The sequence below is a fragment of the Phyllobates terribilis genome, unplaced genomic scaffold (genome assembly GCF_046119375.1).
Source record: "Phyllobates terribilis strain yellow unplaced genomic scaffold, ASM4611937v1 Scaffold_1__5_contigs__length_1240528914, whole genome shotgun sequence".
NCBI lineage: Eukaryota > Metazoa > Chordata > Amphibia > Anura > Dendrobatidae > Phyllobates > Phyllobates terribilis.
This window is the reverse complement of record NW_027362761.1, coordinates 1,154,871,006-1,154,890,184: the sequence shown is the minus strand read 5'-3', so window position 1 is coordinate 1,154,890,184 and position 19,179 is coordinate 1,154,871,006.

Below are 19,179 nucleotides of genomic sequence, written 5' to 3'. Positions count from 1 at the left end.
GGGGATATGAGAACTTCAGTTTTGGAGAGATTCAGTTTCAGATAGAGTGAGACCATGATGTTAGAGACAATGGATAGACAATCCCTGGTATTTTGTATTACGGTAGAAGTAATGTCAGGAGAAAAGGTGAATAATTGGGTCATCAGCATAGGAGATGATACTGGAAACCAAATCTGCTGATGCTTTTGTTCAATAAGGGCAGTATGTAAGGAGAAGAAGAGGGGGCCTTGGACTGAGCCTTGAGGAACCCCAACAGTAAAGGGATAATTAGAGGAATAAGAGTCTGGAGCTCTTTTATTTTATGCACTGCATCACTCCATTGCAGAGGTAGAAGGACTTGTTTCCTCTGGAGCACACTATGTGACACTACTACTTCTTCACAATCTCCTCTGGAGGTGTGCACTTTCAACGCTCCCAGATGCTGAGAATCACCGCTCAGTTGAGACTGATAAGCTGGTAAATCAACTGCGGAGCTGTGATTGGCAGTGCCTGGGAGGGAATGGTGAAAGAGTACTCCCTCAGAGAAAACTGTAAAATAATCCTCCATTGGACTGCACAATTGTTCTGTACGATAGGACTCCCATTCTGTTTGCTGCAGCAGCTGTTTCGTCTTGTTACCTTTGTAGTGGATTAATACAACCCCAATAGGTGAGCAGTTCCTTGTTTTGTAAGTAAAACACTATATTCCTCGGTTGGATAAGACCCTATTGCACTTGGCGCCTCCTCCAATTTTCCTTTTGGACTGTAAGCAGAGATTTCCCATAGTGCACTCTGGAAGAACCACCAGGGTCATCGTGTCCAACCACCTGCTCAATGCAGGATTCACTAAACCATATCAGACAGATGTCTGTCCAGCCTCTGTTTGAAGACTTCCATTGAAGGAGAACTCACCATCTCTCGTGGCAGCTTGTTCCACTTATTGATCACCCTCACTGTTAAAAAGTTTTTTTCTAATATCTAATCTGTATCTCCTCCCTTTCAATCCTATACCTGCTCATTTTTTCAATAAGGATAATATGAGATACTTTTGCAAATGCTTTGCTGAAGTCGAGATATACTATATCTACTGCATTTACCTGATCCAGTAAGTCAGTGATTAAATCATAGAAGGAAATTTGATTAATCTGGCATGACTTGTTTGCTACAAACCAATGCTGGTTCTGGGTAATTACTGTATTCTTATCCAAGTACTTCCATATATGCTGTTTTAAAGATAGGACAACTTTGCCCTTCTCCAATCTTCTGAGACTTCTCCTGTTCTCCAAGAGTTTTCAAAGATTCTGACTAGTGTTTCTTCAATTTCCTCTGCTATCTCTTTCAGTACTCTAGGATTTAATTCATCTGGACCAGAAGATTTAAATTCATTTAAATGAGCTAAGTGTTCCCTCACCATCTCTCTGTTTATAGATAGTGTGGATTCTTTTTATTCCTTTGATAGCACAGTTATGATCAGTTGATGTTATATTTGCTTTCTTAGAGAACACAGATGCAAATAGGAATTGAAAAATTCGGCCTTCTCAAAATCATTTTTGACCACTTCACTCTTTTCATCCTGTAAAAATTCTATAGCATCTTTGACTTTCTTTTGCTTTTGACATACCCCTAAAATCATTTTTTATTTCTTTTGGTCTCCCTTGCAAGCCTCACTTCATTACTGGCTTTAGCTCTTGTAATGCTTGCCCTGAATTCCCTGCAGACAACATTATATTCTTCTTTAGCTATGCCTCCCTCTTTCCATTTGATATATATCTATTTTTTCCTTTTTAGCAAGTGTTTAAGTTCTGTGTTCATTCATCCTGGTCTCTTTAAATGCTTCCAATTCTTCCTTCTTTTCTGGATTGTTACTGATTGTGCAGTGAGAATTTTATTTAGCAAAATCTTCCGTCCTTCTTGGACATTTCTGTCCTTAATATACATTCAACCATTGGACCTTTCCTACCCTCTTTCTGAGTTCATTAAAATCTGCCTTTCTAAAGTCCAGCACAAAACAGAATGGAACTGTGCAATCAGGAGAGCTTGGGGATTTTTACATGGTAATTAACAAAAAATTTTGTGAAAATGACAGATCCTTTATATAGGACCAGTGCTGCTAATTGCTGATGTGACTACTCAATGTCCAGGTCCGATGTTCAGTTTCATTTGGTACCGATTAGAGATGAGCAAATAAATTCAAGTGGAGTTGAATTATACTCAAATTTTACAAAAATTTGTATTTGCCGAACCATAATTTGTCATCAAACAGTTTAAAAATGTTAAAAAATCCTTATACTCACCTCACTATTCACCTCTATGGCCCTTCTGCTACTCACCGCCACAAGCCTGGAAGATGCAGTGAGGACTGGATGGGTGGAGGGGAGTACTGGTAGGGCCGGAGAAGTGAGCGGTTAGGTGACTATAAAGATTTTTTTATTTTTTTACATGGTCTGCAAAGACCCCATTGAATAATAAGGGACATTAAATTCACAGAGGATCATTTCTCCACGAATTGAATTTCCTGGGAAAACAGGCACAAAGAAATTCAAATTTTGCCTGATCCGCTTATCTGTAGACCCCATTTCTAGATTTGGGGTCTACAGAAAAAATAGGACAACCAGTACTCACCTCCACTGCTCACTGTCACCCGTACAGTTCTCGATGACTCTACTCACTACCGCTTCATTTTGACCTCACTGAGCACTCTAGACAGAGATTCTGATCATGATTAGGCCTGGGACTTCCCTGTGTGTGTCCAAAAATGTCCCACGCCAATTCGCAGCTTGAAGTCCCTAACAAAAGTACGCATATTAAAGTCACTGCTCACATCCTGATGTCACAATATCATCACAATCTTACAACGTTCATGTGGAGAGACATCCCAGGCCTGTAAGTGTGATCTAATTTCAGCGCATTGTGACATTAAGAAGAGGCATTGAGGACAGAGCAGGGGAGAGAGCAGTGGAGGTGGCTGGAAAGGTGAGAGGAGTACTATTTTTATTTTTACTCTTTTGCCATTCATCTATGGTTCAGAAAAATACGGACCAGTTGGTTGCCATTTTGCTGAATTTGCATGGAGCAAATTACAAAAATTCTGCATTCTGGAGAATTAAATTTAATTTAAAAAAAATTTACTCATTTCTATTGACCACTCCAGGTATAGTGAAATGTGGAAAGTGTAGAGCTTCTTACAAGACTTAAAGGGGTTTTCCAAGCTTGGGGCTTAAGTCTGCAGTCACTCTATGTGACTGAAGACTTGTAAATCCTCACAGAGCACATAGTGCAAGCGGTCAGAATTCTCCAGCTCTGGTTCTTGGAGTGGGGAGGTCAAGTGACTGCGAGTATGTGATTTGCATACTCCCGGCCACATTCTAACTAGATGTGTCCAGCCTTGCTCAATTCACTTATTTTCAGCGAGTCAACACATGTCTAGTCGGCACATGACCACATGTATACTTGCAGTCACAAGCCTGCCCACTCCTGGCACCATCACCAGAAAATTCTAACACCACGCACACTGTGTGCTGTGAGGATTCAGGTGTCTCTAGTCACATAGAGTGACTGAAAACAGTCCTTTTGAGGATTAACTAATCCATCTGCAGAGATATCAGGCAGGCAGTGTACATAGGCAGGCAGGCAGTGTATATAGCAGACTGCAGTGCATATGTGGCACCCCAGGGGTCTGGTTGCCACAGTAATAGAAATATTATGTCTGAGAGGAGGTTTCTCTGGTCAGGAGCCCTAAGCATGCAACACGGCCCACCCAGACCTGGGAGGGGAGGAATCTGCCCTTATAAACTGGGTCTGGGGCGGGATTAGGAAGTGAAGTCCCAGACAGAGACGCAGTCAGGTCTGGAGGACAGCAGACACAGGGAAAGTGACAACAGGAGCTCTGTAGGAGCAGGAGCGAGTGCCAGAGGCTGGAAGCTAGAAAGCTCGCCTTGGCCGAAGACACTAAACCTGGACACGGAGTCCGAGGCTGTGGGGACATCCAGGTCCAGCAGCAGAATCCAACCGGCAGGGGATTCCATGTCCTCTGGCCATAGAAGCCCGGAGGCACGGTCACAAGCAAGGGACCAGCACCGCCATCGTGAAGCGGAGGCTAACGGAAGGCCCCAAGTCACCGGCCATACGGGTGAGCACCACACGGTATACTCAGGGACGTGGGCTACCTCTACCCGCATAGAGCAAGGTAGCCAGGAAAGAGTGCAGATAGTCGGGGAGGCCTACAACTCCACCTGGCCAGGGGAGATCCTACTTGCTTACAGACTGACCAGGCCCCTACTGCTAACCAGTACTCCCGGGAGGGTCTGCGTTATTCCATCAGTAAAGACCCTGAACTGCACCACACGTCTCTGTGTTTCATCGCCGCACCAGCACCATCAGTACTGGGACGCTCACACCATCACTCCCATCATCCACACTAGCTGCCCTGAGGCAATACTTCTCCCGTGGGGAGTTATCCCATACTTGGCTGCGCATACAACATCAGCCTCAGCGGTCTGCAGCGCAGCGGCGGTCCCCACTGACCGCAATCCACGGGTGGCGTAGTCGGACATTTGTTATCACACTCAGACTGCCACTGGTTTGACCGCCCTGGGCACGGACCGGGTCACAGCCATGGAGGACTACAACCCCAGCGATCCGGCTCCGGGTATCCCCTGCACAGCACAGGCCCAGGGGGCGCGTCACATAGAGCACAAGAGGCTCTATTCCAGTTCTGCATTCTGCTGCTGTTATATTTCTAGAAATGGGCCCAGGTCTCAGGGGCCAGGAATAATTTTTTTTGCATCTTAATCCTCATAATTTGCTTTAAAAACAATCCAGAGAACACGTTTTTTCTGCCTCATTTGCTTGTTGGCACTGCAGAATACAGCCAGTTCCTTTCCATATTACAGCGCTAGAAATCCATCTATTTAAAATTGTGCTTTCTCCATCACACGGATCACATATACGTTTTCAGAAAATACTGCCATTTCTGGCCAGCATTAAATATTTTTTTTAGTGTGCCACCAAAGTTTTTGACACTGGTTTGCTGTTCAAAACAGTTACCTACAGGCCAGGTATTTAAAACTGTGTTTTCTCCGTCACACGGATTACATATATGTTTTCAGAAAATACTGCCATTTCTGGCCTCCATTAAAAATTTCTTTCAGTGTGTCAGCAAAGTTTTTGACACTGGTTTGCTGTTCGAACTACTTACCTACAGGCCAGGTATTTAACGCTGTGTTTTCTCCGTCACACGGATCACATATAAATTCGCTCCAAACTCAGTCATTTGTAGTGAGCGTGGAAGATACTGTCCTCCATTTAAAATGGGCAAGGCACGTGGCAAGGGACGGGGAACTGGACGTGATGGTAATGGTGCATAAAGAGGCCGACAACAAGGCCATGGGCAAGCCGAAATTGTACCACAACAAACACCCACATCTTCTCGCCTGACCTTCCTGTCCCAATTTCTAGGGGACCACAGCACACCACTATTGAACCCAGAGCAGTGTCAAAAGGTTGTTGGTTGGATAGCGGATAATGCTTCCAGTTACTTAGCCACCACCACCACCACCCTGTCTTCCACACGGTCAAGTCTCAGTAGCCGTGAGTCTGGACCGCATATTCCTCACCCTGATCCTCCTTCCTCCTACCATGCCGAGTACCCAGAGAAAACTGATCCCACACTTGGACACTAAGAAGAGCTGTTCACTTTTCCATTTATAGATTTGTGCCTCTCCTCCTCTTGCCCCGCTTCAAGTGGACGGGGCGAGAGGAGATCGCGTGTAGCGATGCCCAAATATTTGAGCAGCCACGGTTACACGAAGGCGATGGTGGGAAAGTGTCACAAGAGGTGGATGATGATGAGACACAATTGCCAGAAAGTCAGGAGGAGGACCAGGGTGCACAAGTGGAAGACGAGGTGGTGGACGATATAGTAACTGACCCAACCTTCAGAAGGACATGCAGAGCGAGGACAGCAGCACACAGGGGGAGGAAGGCAGAGCACCCCAACAGGCAGGAAGAAGCAGTGTGGTGGCCGCAGATTGAAGGCAGGCAACCATTCCCCGTAACACCAACACAAAGTAAGTTGCCAGTACAACTGTTAGGTCTTCCCGAGTCTGGTTGTTTTTTAAAGACTCTGCCGATAACCCCAAAAAGGCCATTTGAACCACCTGCCAGGCCATCATTAGCAGGGGTGGCAAAACGACCAGCCTGACCACCACCAGCATGATCAGGCCCATGGCAGCAAAGCACTCGACTTTGTGGGCCGAACCCCAGGGTCCAGGAACAGTGTCTGCGGGTGGCACCATTGCTTCTTCCGCTGTGGTGGATGCAAGCCAATCTCCTGTCCATGGTGCATGTGAAGATGCCTCCTGCCCAGCCCCTGTCGTTGCACACTCTCAAGTAGCAGCATCAGGAAGCACGTCCATGTCCTTGTCCCAGCGCAGCGTTCAGTTGTCCATACCCAGTCCTTGGAAAAAAAGCGCAAATATGCAACTAACGCCCCACAGGCCACACTACTAAATTCTCACATTTCACGACTGCTTGCTCTCGAAATGTTGCCTCTTAGGCTCGTGGAGATGGAAGCATTCCGCAACCTGATGGCGGCGGCCATCCCTCTGTACTCATTCCCCAGCTGCCACTATTTCTCCTGGTGTGCCGTCCCCGCATTACACAAGCACGTGTCCCAAAACATTAGTCGTGCTCTCAACAACGCAGTTACCGGTAAAGTCCACCTAACCACGGACACGTGGACAAGTGTTTGTGGCAGGGACGGTACATCTCGCTGATGGCACACTGGGTTAATATAGTGGAAGCTGGGACCCAGTTGGACCTTGGGACGGAACACAACCTACCGACGCCAAGGATTGCGGGCCCTAGGTCAATTAGGGTTGCCCCCATGGTCTACAGCTCCTGCACCTCATCCTCCTCAGCCTCCTCCTCCTCTTCAGCCTCCATCTCCAAAATGACCACACCAGTCACAAGCTGGAAGCACTGCAGCACTGCCTCGGCCAAGCGGCAACAGGCTGTGCTGAAGCTAATATGCTTAGGTGAAAAACCGCACAATGCTGAAGAGTTGTGGACAGCTCTGAAAGAGCAGGCAGATCTGTGGTTCACACCACTGAACCTACAGCCAGGCATGGTCATGTGTGACAATGGCCGGAACCTGGTGGCGGCTCTGAGGCGAGGCGAGCTCACACACGTACCATGCCTGGCCCATGTGCTTAACCTCGTGGTTCAGCGGTTTCTCAAATCCTACCCGGAGCTGCTGGATCTGCTTGTTAAAGTACGCCGCCTGTGTGCCCATTTTAGAAAGTCAGCTACAGCTTCCGCCGCCCTTGCAGTATTTCAGCAGCGTTTGCAGCTTCCAGCTCACAGACTGGTGTGTGATGTCCCCACACGTTGGAACTCTACACTGCAGATGTTGGGAAGGATTTGTGAGCAGAAGACTGCAGTTGTTGAGTACCAGAATCAACAAGGCCGTCGGTATTCAGTTCAGACTCCACACATAAGACCTCAGGCGTTGACATGGATGTCAGACATACAGTACAGACCAAAAGTTTGGACACACCTTCTCATTTAAAGATTTTTCTGTATTTTCATGACTATGAAAATTGTACATTCACACTGAAGGCATCAAAACTATGAATTAACACATGTGGAATTATATACTTAACAAAAAAGTGTGAAACAACTGAAAATATGTCTTATATTCTAGGTTCTTCAAAATAGCCACCTTTTGCTTTGATGACTGCTTTGCACACTCTTGTCATTCTCTTGATGAGCTTCAAGAGGTAGTCACCAGAAATGGTTTTCACTTCACAGGTGTGCCCTGTCAGGTTTAATAAGTGGGATTTCTTGCCTTATAAATGGGGTTGGGACCATCAGTTGTGTTGTGCAGAAGTCTGGTGGATACACAGCTGATAGTCCTACTGAATAGACTGTTAGAATTTGTATTATGGCAAGAAAAAAGCAGCTAAGTAAAGAAAAACGAGTGGCCATCATTACTTTAAGAAATGAAAGTCAGTCAGTGCGAAAAATTGGGAAAACTTTGAAAGTGTCTCCAAGTGCAGTTGCAAAAACCATCAAGCGCTACAAAGAAACTGGCTCACATGAAGACCGCCCCAGGAAAGGAAGACCATGAGTCACCTCTGCTTCTGAGGATAAGTTTATCCGAGTCACCAGCCTCAGAAATCACAGGTCAACAGCAGCTTAGATTAGAGACCAGGTCAATGCCACACAGAGTTCTAGCAGCAGACACATCTCGTCAACAACTGTTAAGAGGAGACTTTGTGCAGCAGGCCTTCATGGTAAAATAGCTGCTAGGAAACCACTGCTAAGGACAGGCAACAAGCAGAAGAGACTTGTTTGGGCTAAAGAACACAAGGAATGTACAGTGGAAATCTGTGCTTTGGTCTGATGAGTCCAAATTTGAGATCTTTGGTTCCAACCACCGTGTCTTTGTGCGACGCAGAAAAGGTGAACGGATGGACTCTACATGCCTGGTTCCCACCGTGAGGCATGGAGGAGGAGGTGTGATGGTGTGGGGGTTCTTTGCTGGTGACACTGTTGGGGATTTATTCAAAATTGAGGGCATACTGAACCAGCATGACTACCACAGCATCTTGCAGCGGCATGCTATTTCATCCGGTTTGCGTTTAGTTGGACCATCATTTATTTTTCAACAGGACAATGACCTAATACACCTCCAGGCTGTGTAAGGGCTATTTGACCAAGAAGGAGAGTGATGGGGTGCTACGCCAGATGACTTGGCCTCCACAGTCACCAGACCTGAACCCAATCGAGATGGTTTGGGGTGAGCTGGAATGCAGAGTGAAGGCAAAAGGGCCAACAAGTGTTACGCATCTCTGGGAACTCCTTCAAGATTGTTGGAAGACCATTTCTGGTGACTACCTCTTGAAGCTCATCAAGAGAATGCCAACAGTGTGCAAAGCAGTCATCAAAGCAAAAGGTGGCTACTTTGAAGAACCTAGAATATAAGACATATTTTCAGTTGTTTCACACTTTTTTGTTAAGTATATAATTCCACATGTGTTAATTCATAGTTTTGATGCCTTCCGTGTGAATGTACAATTTTCATATTCAAGAAAATACAGAAAAATCTTTAAATGAGAAGGTGTCTCCAAACTTTTGGTCTGTACTGTATATACCATCCTCGAAAACTTAGAGGACTCCACCAAGATAGTGAGCGGCGATGACGCCATAATTAGCATCACCATCCCGATTCTCTGTCTTCTGAAACGCTCTCTGCTCACAATCAAAGAGGATGAATTGTAAACCATACAGGGTGATTACACACAGACAAGCCTCATCTCATCCTAACGTGGATTGGGTGACAATGAGGAAGAGGAGGAGGAGGAGGAAGGACAGGAGCTAGTTTCATGCACTATAGATGGTACTACCTGCCCAGCTGTCATACCGTCTGTTCAGCATGGATGGCCAGAGGACAGAGAGGAGAAGGAGGAGAGCATGGTCAGTCATCCTCTTGGTGAGGACACAGGAGTCTTGCCTGTTAGTAGTCTGGCACGCATGGCTGAGTTTATGTTACGCTGCCTTTCCCATGACCCTCGCGTTCTCAAAATTTTGGATGACAGCCATTACTGGTTGGTGACACTTCTAGACCCACGCTACAAGGAGAACTTTGTATCTCTTATTCCTGAGGCGGACAGGTCTACAAAAATGGGGCTGTATCAGAAGGCCCTTGTTGCGGAACTATTAAAAAATTTCCCATCTGAAAATGCTGGCGGCAGAGGGCATACGTCGTTGGACAGCCAAGGAGTACAGGCGAGAGAGACACAACTTCAATCCAGCAGAGGCAGGGGTACAAAGTTCTGTCAAAGTTCTGGGAGAGTTTTCTCAGACCCTCCCATTGGACAGGCCGTGAGGCACGGGGTAGTCTCACAAGGAGTGCAAAGTTTGGGAAGATGCTGAGGGAGTACCTTGCCGACCGTACCAACGTCTTCCGTGATTCTGCTGTGCCTTATAATTATTGGGTATCCAAGCTGGATACGTGGAATGAACTGGCTCTCTTTGCCTTGGAGGTCCTTGCCTGCCCTGCAGCCAGCGTTTTATCAGAGCGGGTTTTTAGTGCCGCTGGTGGAATTATAACTGATAAGCGCATCCGCCTGTCAACTGAAAATGCTGACAGGCTGACTCTTATAAAAATGAACAAGGGCTGGATTGGGCCAGACTTCTCAACACCACCAAATGATAGCAGCGTAACATAAACTCCAATCCAGTGTCTTTTCTTGAGAGTTGTATTCCCATGCACCTTTTCACACCCACACATGGGTATACGCTTCCTGAATTTGACTATTTGATCTTGTCCTCCTCCTTCTCCTCATCCTCCACCACCATATCACCAGGGTGACCGTGGTCCGTGATGCAACACCCACCTAATTTTTTTAAAGGGTGTTTATGATGCCCGTAAAAAATTTTTTTTGATACAGTATGTTCATGTATACCCACCAGGGGTAAATGTTTGTCAGCCCATACACTTAGTGCATGGCATTACAAGTATAGGAGGCCCGCTCCTTTCTAATGGGAACATTTTTTTATGAGGCCCTCCTCCACGTCTCTTCCAAGGGGCATTGAAGTGCCTCCAAATTTTTGGCAGCCCTTGCATTCACTGCATAGGCCAACACTATGGGAGACTCTCTCCTTTCTAATGGGAATTTGTCGTTACTGTGGCCCTGCTCTGTGTCTTTAAATTCGTAGTGGGTTTTTTCTTCAAATTGTCAGCCGTTGGACCCACTGCATACCCTATAACTGTATAGCAGACTCTCTCCTTTCTAATGGGAACATATCGTACCTTGTTACTGTGGCCCTGCTCTGTGTGTCTTTAAATTCTTAGTGGGGTTTTTCCTAAAATTGTCAGCCGTTGGACTCACTGCATACCCTAAAACTGTATAGCAGACTCTCTCCTTTCTAATGGGAACATGTCGTACCTTGTTACTGTGGTCCTGCTCTATGTGTCTTTAAATTTTTAGTGGGGTTTTTCCCAAATTTTGGCAACCCTTGCAGTCACAGCATGGGCATTACCACTTATAGGAGACCAGCTCCTTTATAATGGGAACCTTTTTTTTAACTGAGACCATCCTCTGTGTCTCTTCAAAGGGGTATTGGGTTGCGTCCAAATTTTTGGCAGCCCTTGCAGTCACTAGATACGCAACAACAGTATAGGAGATCCACTTGTTAATAATGGGAACAACAAAGCATAGCCGACTGATGGCTCTCTAACAATAGCTAGGGCCGACAGCTGGCCTTTTAAGAATAGTAAGGGCCGTCTGATGTCCCTATAAAAATAGGCTTTATGACTTTGCCAGCTAAAGTTGTAAAATGTTAAAATGACATTTCCTGGTGAATGCATTTGTCTTAAAAAAACCCCCAAATAATAGGATCTTTCTTTAATATAAAAAACAGCGTCACCAATTTAACAACAATGTAATTGTGTCACCCTACCTGGATGCCACAAGTGTAATAAAGCTGTGTCTGAGAGCAAGGGGGAGGTTCTCTGGTCAGGGGAACATTAGCATGCAATGCCTCCTGTCTCAGGCCAGTAGGGGGAGCAGGCTGCCCCTATAAAAGCTGGTACTGGGGACAGGGTTAGGGAGAACTGGATTGCCTGTCTCAGCTTTGAGACGTGTCCCAGAGTGGAGCAGGGACAGAAAGTTGATTGCACCTAAGAGGAAGTGTGGCAGTAGGAGAGAGCCACCAGCCAGAGACAAGAGGCGAAGAGAGCCTGTCTTGGCAGAGAAAAGACTTCATTTTACCAGACTTTGGTGTCTGAGGCTGGAAGGATTCCACATCCCCCAGCAGAGAACTAGTCCGCAAGGGACTGTACATTCCTTGGCCTAAGAAGCCTGGAGGCTCTGCCACAACCGAAGGGACCAGTAAAGCCGTACAAGGCTGGGAGCAGAAAGGAACCCACGTCGCAGGCCATACAGGCGAGAAAGCACGGAAAGCTCGGAAACGTGGGCTGTTATCCTATCAGGAGGAGATAGTCAGAAGGAGCGCAGAAAGCACGGTAGGCCTACACCCTCACCCTGACCAGGGCCAATTTCCCCGTTGCTCTCAGACATCCAGGTCCCCTCCTAGCTGGGACTGTTTATGGGTCAGTTTGCCTGTTTCAGCAAAGACCCTGGACTGCAACCTGTTGTCTGTGTGCTCCTTGCTCCTCCAGCACTATCATCACTGGGACTCTCACTACCATCACTCCCACCATTCACTATACAGCCCTGGGGCCGCACTCTTCCCGTGGGGAGTCACACTACCCTAGCTGCACACCTCATCAGCCCCAGCGGTCTGCAAGCAGCGGCAGTTCCTAATAACCGCAATCCACGGGTGGCGTAGTCGGACATAATCAATATAACGGACTACCACTGGCCTGACCACCCTGAGCCACGGAACCGGGTTGCCACTACTACTCCCATCGCTCCCTATTGCCCGGATCCGAGTGCCCCACGGCCCAGGGGGCGAGTCAGCTTTGGCGTAGTCGGCAGGATTTCGTGCCCGCAACCACCGGGTACTGCGTGCCTGAAAAAGACTGTTGTAAACTTACCTGTGGCGAAGTTTCCCGCCGTCCGGAGTCGTTTCCCGCCATCCGGAGCCGATTCCCGCCATCAGACGCCATCTTGGACCTTTTCCCGCCATCTTCTGCCGTCTTCCCGCCATCCGCAGCTGCTTCCCGCCATCGGACGCCATCTTCAGGACACCGCGCGGGAAGAAGAGGGGCGTGGACGTCAAAACCGCGCGAGATCCGAAGCTCTGCCCCACGCACCGACGCTGCGCAAGGTCCTGGAAGGGAGAGACAGCGACGCTGACGTCATCAGGACGCGACGCCAGGTCCTCGTCCATAGCAGCAGCAGCGGAGCCGCGGCCTACAGAAGAGGATCGTCGGAAGGTAGGCCACACTTAACTAGGGGGGAGGAAGATGTCGGACACAGAGGCGCCCACTACCACCAACGCAGCTGCAGCAGCGGTTATGCCCTTTTCCTTACCCTACATCCCGGGAGCGGCCTGGCTGCCCAAATACTCAGGGGAGCCCCATGCCCTAACTGACTTCAAGGAAAGACTGTATAGTTTGTTCCAAGTTTACCCCCTGACAGAGGAACAGAAGGTCAGCATATTGACAGGGCAGTTAACTGGCGCAGCCCAAAGGGAGGTAAAATCATGGCCCATTGAGGAGAAAGGGACTGTGAAGGGTATTCTGGCCCGGCTGCGGGGTACCTTTGATACACGTACCTCCGCTGAGATTAAAATGAGGTTCTATGGATGTAAGCAGCGGGCACAGGACAGCATCAGAGCCTTAAATTTACAGGAAGCCTTGAGGGCTATTCAACAAACTGACCCTGGCAGTGTGCAGGAAACCGATAAGCTGCTAACAGAACAATTCATAGAGGGTCTGCTGTCCAGCGCCCACAGGGCCCAGCTGCGCCTCATGTTCTTCCAGAACCCCGACCTAACCTTTGCTCAATTTAAGGACAGGGCCATAAGGGTGCTCCGTGAATCTGCAACCAGTGGCGCTACAAACCCCCGGCGCCCTGCTATCACCTACCACCAGGAGGCGGCGCCCTCCTCTATGGACTCCGTGGAGGCTGATGCACAGGCCCTGAACCAACCCCCGTCGAAAGGCCTGCACCACCAAGTCCAGGAGCTGACCAGGAGCGTCGCGGCGTTGACCAGGACCGTCCAGGCGTTGCAAGTGGACCCGTCGAGACCCATCAAGCTGGCTTCAAGTCCGGAGGATGTCCCGTGGCGTCGACAGAGGAGGATCCCGTCGTTCCGAGGGAGGCCCACAGACCGCTACGCAGAGGATGGACAGCCCATTTGCCGTCGATGCAACCAGCCCGGACACATTTCCAGGTACTGTAATTTAAATGGGTCCAACCTGGGGCAGAGGGCCAACCCCCAGGCATAAGATCACCAGGCCCTTACAATTGGCGTAATAAGTACGTTGGGGGGCGCCCGGTTTTACCCGTGGTGCTGGACGGTATTCCCATGAACGCCTTGCTGGATACTGGGTCGCAAGTAACCACAATCCCCTATGTACTTTTTAAGCAGTATTGGACTGATGCTGAGATCACACGGTATCCAGACAGTAACTTGAGCATCATCGCCAGTAATGGCTTACCCGTGCCGCAGATGGGGTTCAAGGAGATGACCATTAAAATTGGTAAAGTTGAACTGCTGGCACAGGGAGTGATTGTTGTGGACATTGACCGTCATGAAAGTCATCCTAAAATAACTGTGGGTACTAACATAATTGAAAATTGTCTTTCAGAAGTAATTGTAATTCTACAACAGGTGGCGGTGAATGCTAGTTCCAGCCAACAGAGAGTCCTCAACAAGGAGATAAAAGCCCTGATGAGACGGCAGCAGGTAGAACTGTCTGGTGGTGAGATCGGTAGCGTAAGACTCAGTGATCCATTCCCCATTTCCATGCCTCCCAAAAGTGAAATGATGATCTGGTGTCGGACTGCAATTGGGTTGAGAGGTAGAGACTACCAAGCCATGGTAGAACCCGTGTACTCAGACAGCAGGCCCACCATTTTGACAGCCCGGGGGGTGGTTGATGTCCGTCATGGGAGGGTGCCCGTCCGCATCCTCAACATTGGGGAGAGGGAAGTACACTTACCCAGGTACGCTACACTCGCCAAACTGTTTGTTGTCGAACACAAAGCTATCAGGGCCGTGGAACCCTTGCCTCCATCTCCTCAGGCGGAGGGTAATGGCTCCCAGAAACAAAAGGAGGACTGGTGCCAGAAACTCCACGTGGGTGCTGACTCCACTCCCCTGCACCAAAAACAAGGAGTCTACCGGGTGGTAAAGGAGTACGAGAGAGTCTTTAGTAAGCACCCGCTAGACTTCGGCAGAGTAAAAGGGATAGAACACCACATCCCCACAGGGAGCCACCCACCGATAAAAGAAAGACACCGACCTGTACCCCCTGCACATTATCAGAACGCCAAGGGTATGCTAAGAGAAATGAAGGAAGCTGGGGTCATTAGAGACAGCTGTAGCCCCTGGGCAGCCCCCTTGGTTCTGGTCAAAAAGAAAGACGGCACCATGAGAATGTGCGTGGACTACAGACAAATCAACCGTATCACCCACAAAGACGCATATCCGCTGCCTAGAATAGAAGAGTCTTTAGCCGCACTAAAATCTGCTAACTTCTTTTCTACTTTGGACCTTACTAGCGGGTACTGGCAGGTTCCTGTGGCAGCTGACAAGGAGAAGACCGCCTTCACCACCCTGATGGGACTGAGCGAATTCAACTGTATGCCTTTCGGGCTCTGCAACGCACCAGGGACCTTCCAGCGGCTGATGGAATGCTGTCTAGGGCACCGAAACTTCGAGACGGTCCTCCTTTACCTGGACGACGTGATCGTCTATTCGAAGACCTACGAGGACCATCTGAAGCACCTGGCCGAGGTGTTCGAAGCCCTGGCAGGCTATGGCCTGAAGGTGAAACCATCGAAGTGCCACCTGCTGAAACCGAAGGTCCAGTACCTAGGGCACGTGGTAAGCGCGGAAGGAGTGGCCCCCGACCCTGACAAGGTCACGGCAATCAAGAGCTGGCCAAGCCCCTCGAACATCAAAGAGGTGAGACAGTTTCTCGGGTTGGTAGGCTACTACCGAAGGTTCATCCCCGGGTTCACCAAGATGGCAGCTCCTATGCAGGACCTCCTGATCGGACAGTCCAAGTCCAGAAGTCAAAAGCCACCCTTCAAGTGGGATAAACCGGAAGAGGAGTCCTTCCGCCAGCTAAAGTTGGCCCTCACTGGGGATGAGATCCTGGCCTACCCTGATTATGGCCAGCCTTTCATTCTCCACACAGATGCCAGTAATGTGGGACTGGGAGCCGTACTGTCCCAAAACCAACAGGGCAGAGAACGGGTGATCGCATACGCCAGCCGGAAGCTGAGGCCCACTGAGAGGAACCCGGAGAATTACAGCTCCTTCAAGCTAGAATTCTTGGCGGTGGTGTGGGCCGTGACGGAACGCTTCAAGCATTACCTGGCCTCCGCAAAGTTCACCGTGTACACGGACAACAACCCGTTGACACACCTGGACAATGCAAGACTGGGTGCCCTGGAACAGCGGTGGATGGCCCGTCTCTCCAACTATGACTTCGTGATCAAGTACCGGGCAGGCAAAACCAACGCCAACGCGGACGCCCTATCAAGAATGCCTCACTTACCTGAAGGTGACGAAGACCCAGAAGAGCTGGAAGAGGTAGAACTCCCCGCGTTTCATCGGTATGGAGCCGCTCAACACTCTCACAGCGTGAAGGAGGAGGATCTAACAACTGTGATGATGAATCCCCTACCTCACCACAGCTGGGCCGAGACCCAAGATAGTGACCCTGCCATCCGCCTGGTGAAAGATCTGTTGACCCAGGAAGACGCCCGCCTAGAACCAGATGCCCCAGAAGAAGCCAAGCAGCTATGGAAGGAGAAGAGCAAGCTGTTCCTCTACGAAGGCAAGTTGTGCAGAAGGATTGTCAACCACCGGACGCACGAGCTGACCTGGCAAGTCGTGGTCCCAAGGCGGGATGCAGCTATGGTCCTGGGGGCTTACCATGACAGAGCGGGACACTTTGGTTGGAAGAAACTGGAGTTCCTGCTAAGAGGAAGATTCTTTTGGGTCGGCATGAGAGGAGCTGTAGAAAAGTGGTGCAGAGACTGTGGCCCTTGTCACCTGAGGAGGAAGGACCGCACCAGCCAGAAGACACCCTTAAGGCCCATCGTCACCACGCAGCCTCTTGAGCTGGTAGCTCTGGACCATGTCAAATTGGCACCCAGCCGGTCAGGATACATCTATGCCCTGACAATCGTGGACCACTATTCCCGTTTTCTAGTGGTGGTCCCAGTAAAGGACTTGACAGCCCAAACAGCGGCCAGAGCCTTCCAGCAGTACTTCTGCCGTCCACACGGGTATCCGGAACAGGTCCAGCGTTCGAGGCTGAAATCTTCCAGGAGTTCTGCAACCTCTATGGCTGTAAGAAGATTCGGACAACGCCTTACCACCCCCAAACCAACGGGATGTGTGAGAAGATGAACAATATAGTCATTGATCTCCTGAAGACGTTGCCCCTGGAGGAACGCAGCCTGTGGCCAGAAAAATTGCCGGACCTGGTAGACATGTACAACAACATCCCGGTGAACGCTACAAACTGCACCCCGGCTTACCTGATGTGAGCTAGACCAGGTAAGCTGCCCGTAGACCTGGAGATGGGAGTCCTAGTACCTGAGGACACCTCCCCGGATGCGGACTGGGATACGGAAAGGCAACTGCAGTGCAAGAAGGTACAGGAGAGTGTGGAAAAGAGCCTGGCCCAGGTGAGAGAGAAGCAAGAAAGACTCTTCAATCAACACGCCCCTGCTGGTCCCCTAGAACCTGGTGAGCAAGTCCTAAAGCGAAAAAGAAGGCTACATAAGTTGGACGACCAGTGGGAAAGGGAACCCTACACCGTACTGCAGTCTGACCACGACAACCCAAAGGTGTGCGTGATCACCAAGGACGGAGGAGAAACCACTAGTGTCGTCTCCAGGGACCACCTCAAAAGATGCCCCGAGCAACTCCGTAGTGCAGAAGAGGATCAGAGTGACCTTGAACCCGCAGAGGACAAGGAAGAAATGATCAGGACCGTTCTCGGAGAGTTCCCTCAGTCCTGGACTCGCATAAATGATGCCATAGTGGTACCTGTCCTGCATTTCTTGCAACCGGCACAGCAACAACCAACACCAGAGCCGGAAGGTGAAGAGGAGCAAGCGGTTCCAGAGGCAGAAGAGCCTGTTCCAGCAGCCCAGGAGAGTCAAACCTCTGCTGACAGTGAGCCTGCCATGCCTGCGGTAAGCCAAAGAACCCGCAGACAGCTGCCTGCCTTACCTGTACACCCAGCTGGTAGCTGTACCCCTAACGCTAGTGGGGAAAGCCAGGTTGGTCCACCACCAGACAGTGGGCTACGTAGGTCAACCAGGAGCACAAAGGGACAGATACCCGCTCGCTGGAGAATATAGAGTGTACTAAAAGTGTAAATAACCCTGTTGCCAAATGTTGAATTGTTTGCCAAGTTACCTGCATGTTTATTAATAGAGTGTTTCAGTTTCTTGCAGCTACCGTAAGGATTCACAGGTTATGGACTTTTTTATAACCGGGACCTTGTATGGACTGCGTTCGTAGCCTAACCCAGGAATGAACTAAGACTGTGAAGGACTTGGGGTAGGACAGACCCCCACCTGGTTAAGGCTCCCCGTTGTTTTGGTGATATGGACACCCGGTCACAGACCACACTGTGACCTAAAGAACTCAATTTGTGCGCCGTCTGTCTATTAATGTTTTATTGTTATGCATATTGTCTTTGTTTATTGTTTAGTCCCGGAGTACTAAATTTCACTAGGGGGGAATGTGTCACCCTACCTGGATGCCACAAGTGTAATAAAGCTGTGTCTGAGAGCAAGGGGGAGGTTCTCTGGTCAGGGGAACATTAGCATGCAATGCCTCCTGTCTCAGGCCAGTAGGGGGAGCAGGCTGCCCCTATAAAAGCTGGTACTGGGGACAGGGTTAGGGAGAACTGGATTGCCTGTCTCAGCTTTGAGACGTGTCCCAGAGTGGAGCAGGGACAGAAAGTTGATTGCACCTAAGAGGAAGTTTGGCAGTAGGAGAGAGCCACCAGCCAGAGACAAGAGGCGAAGAGAGCCTGTCTTGGCAGAGAAAAGACTTCATTTTACCAGACTTTGGTGTCTGAGGCTGGAAGGATTCCACATCCCCCAGCAGAGAACCAGTCCGCAAGGGACTGTACATTCCTTGGCCTAAGAAGCCTGGAGGCTCTGCCACAACCGAAGGGACCAGTAAAGCTGTACAAGGCTGGGAGCAGAAAGGAACCCACGTCGCAGGCCATACAGGCGAGAAAGCACGGAAAGCTCGGAAACGTGGGCTGTTATCCTATCAGGAGGAGATAGTCAGAAGGAGCGCAGAAAGCACGGTAGGCCTACACCCTCACCCTGACCAGGGCCAATTTCCCCGTTGCTCTCAGACATCCAGGTCCCCTCCTAGCTGGGACTGTTTATGGGTCAGTTTGCCTGTTTCAGTAAAGACCCTGGACTGCAACCTGTTGTCTGTGTGCTCCTTGCTCCTCCAGCACTATCATCACTGGGACTCTCACTACCATCACTCCCACCATTCACT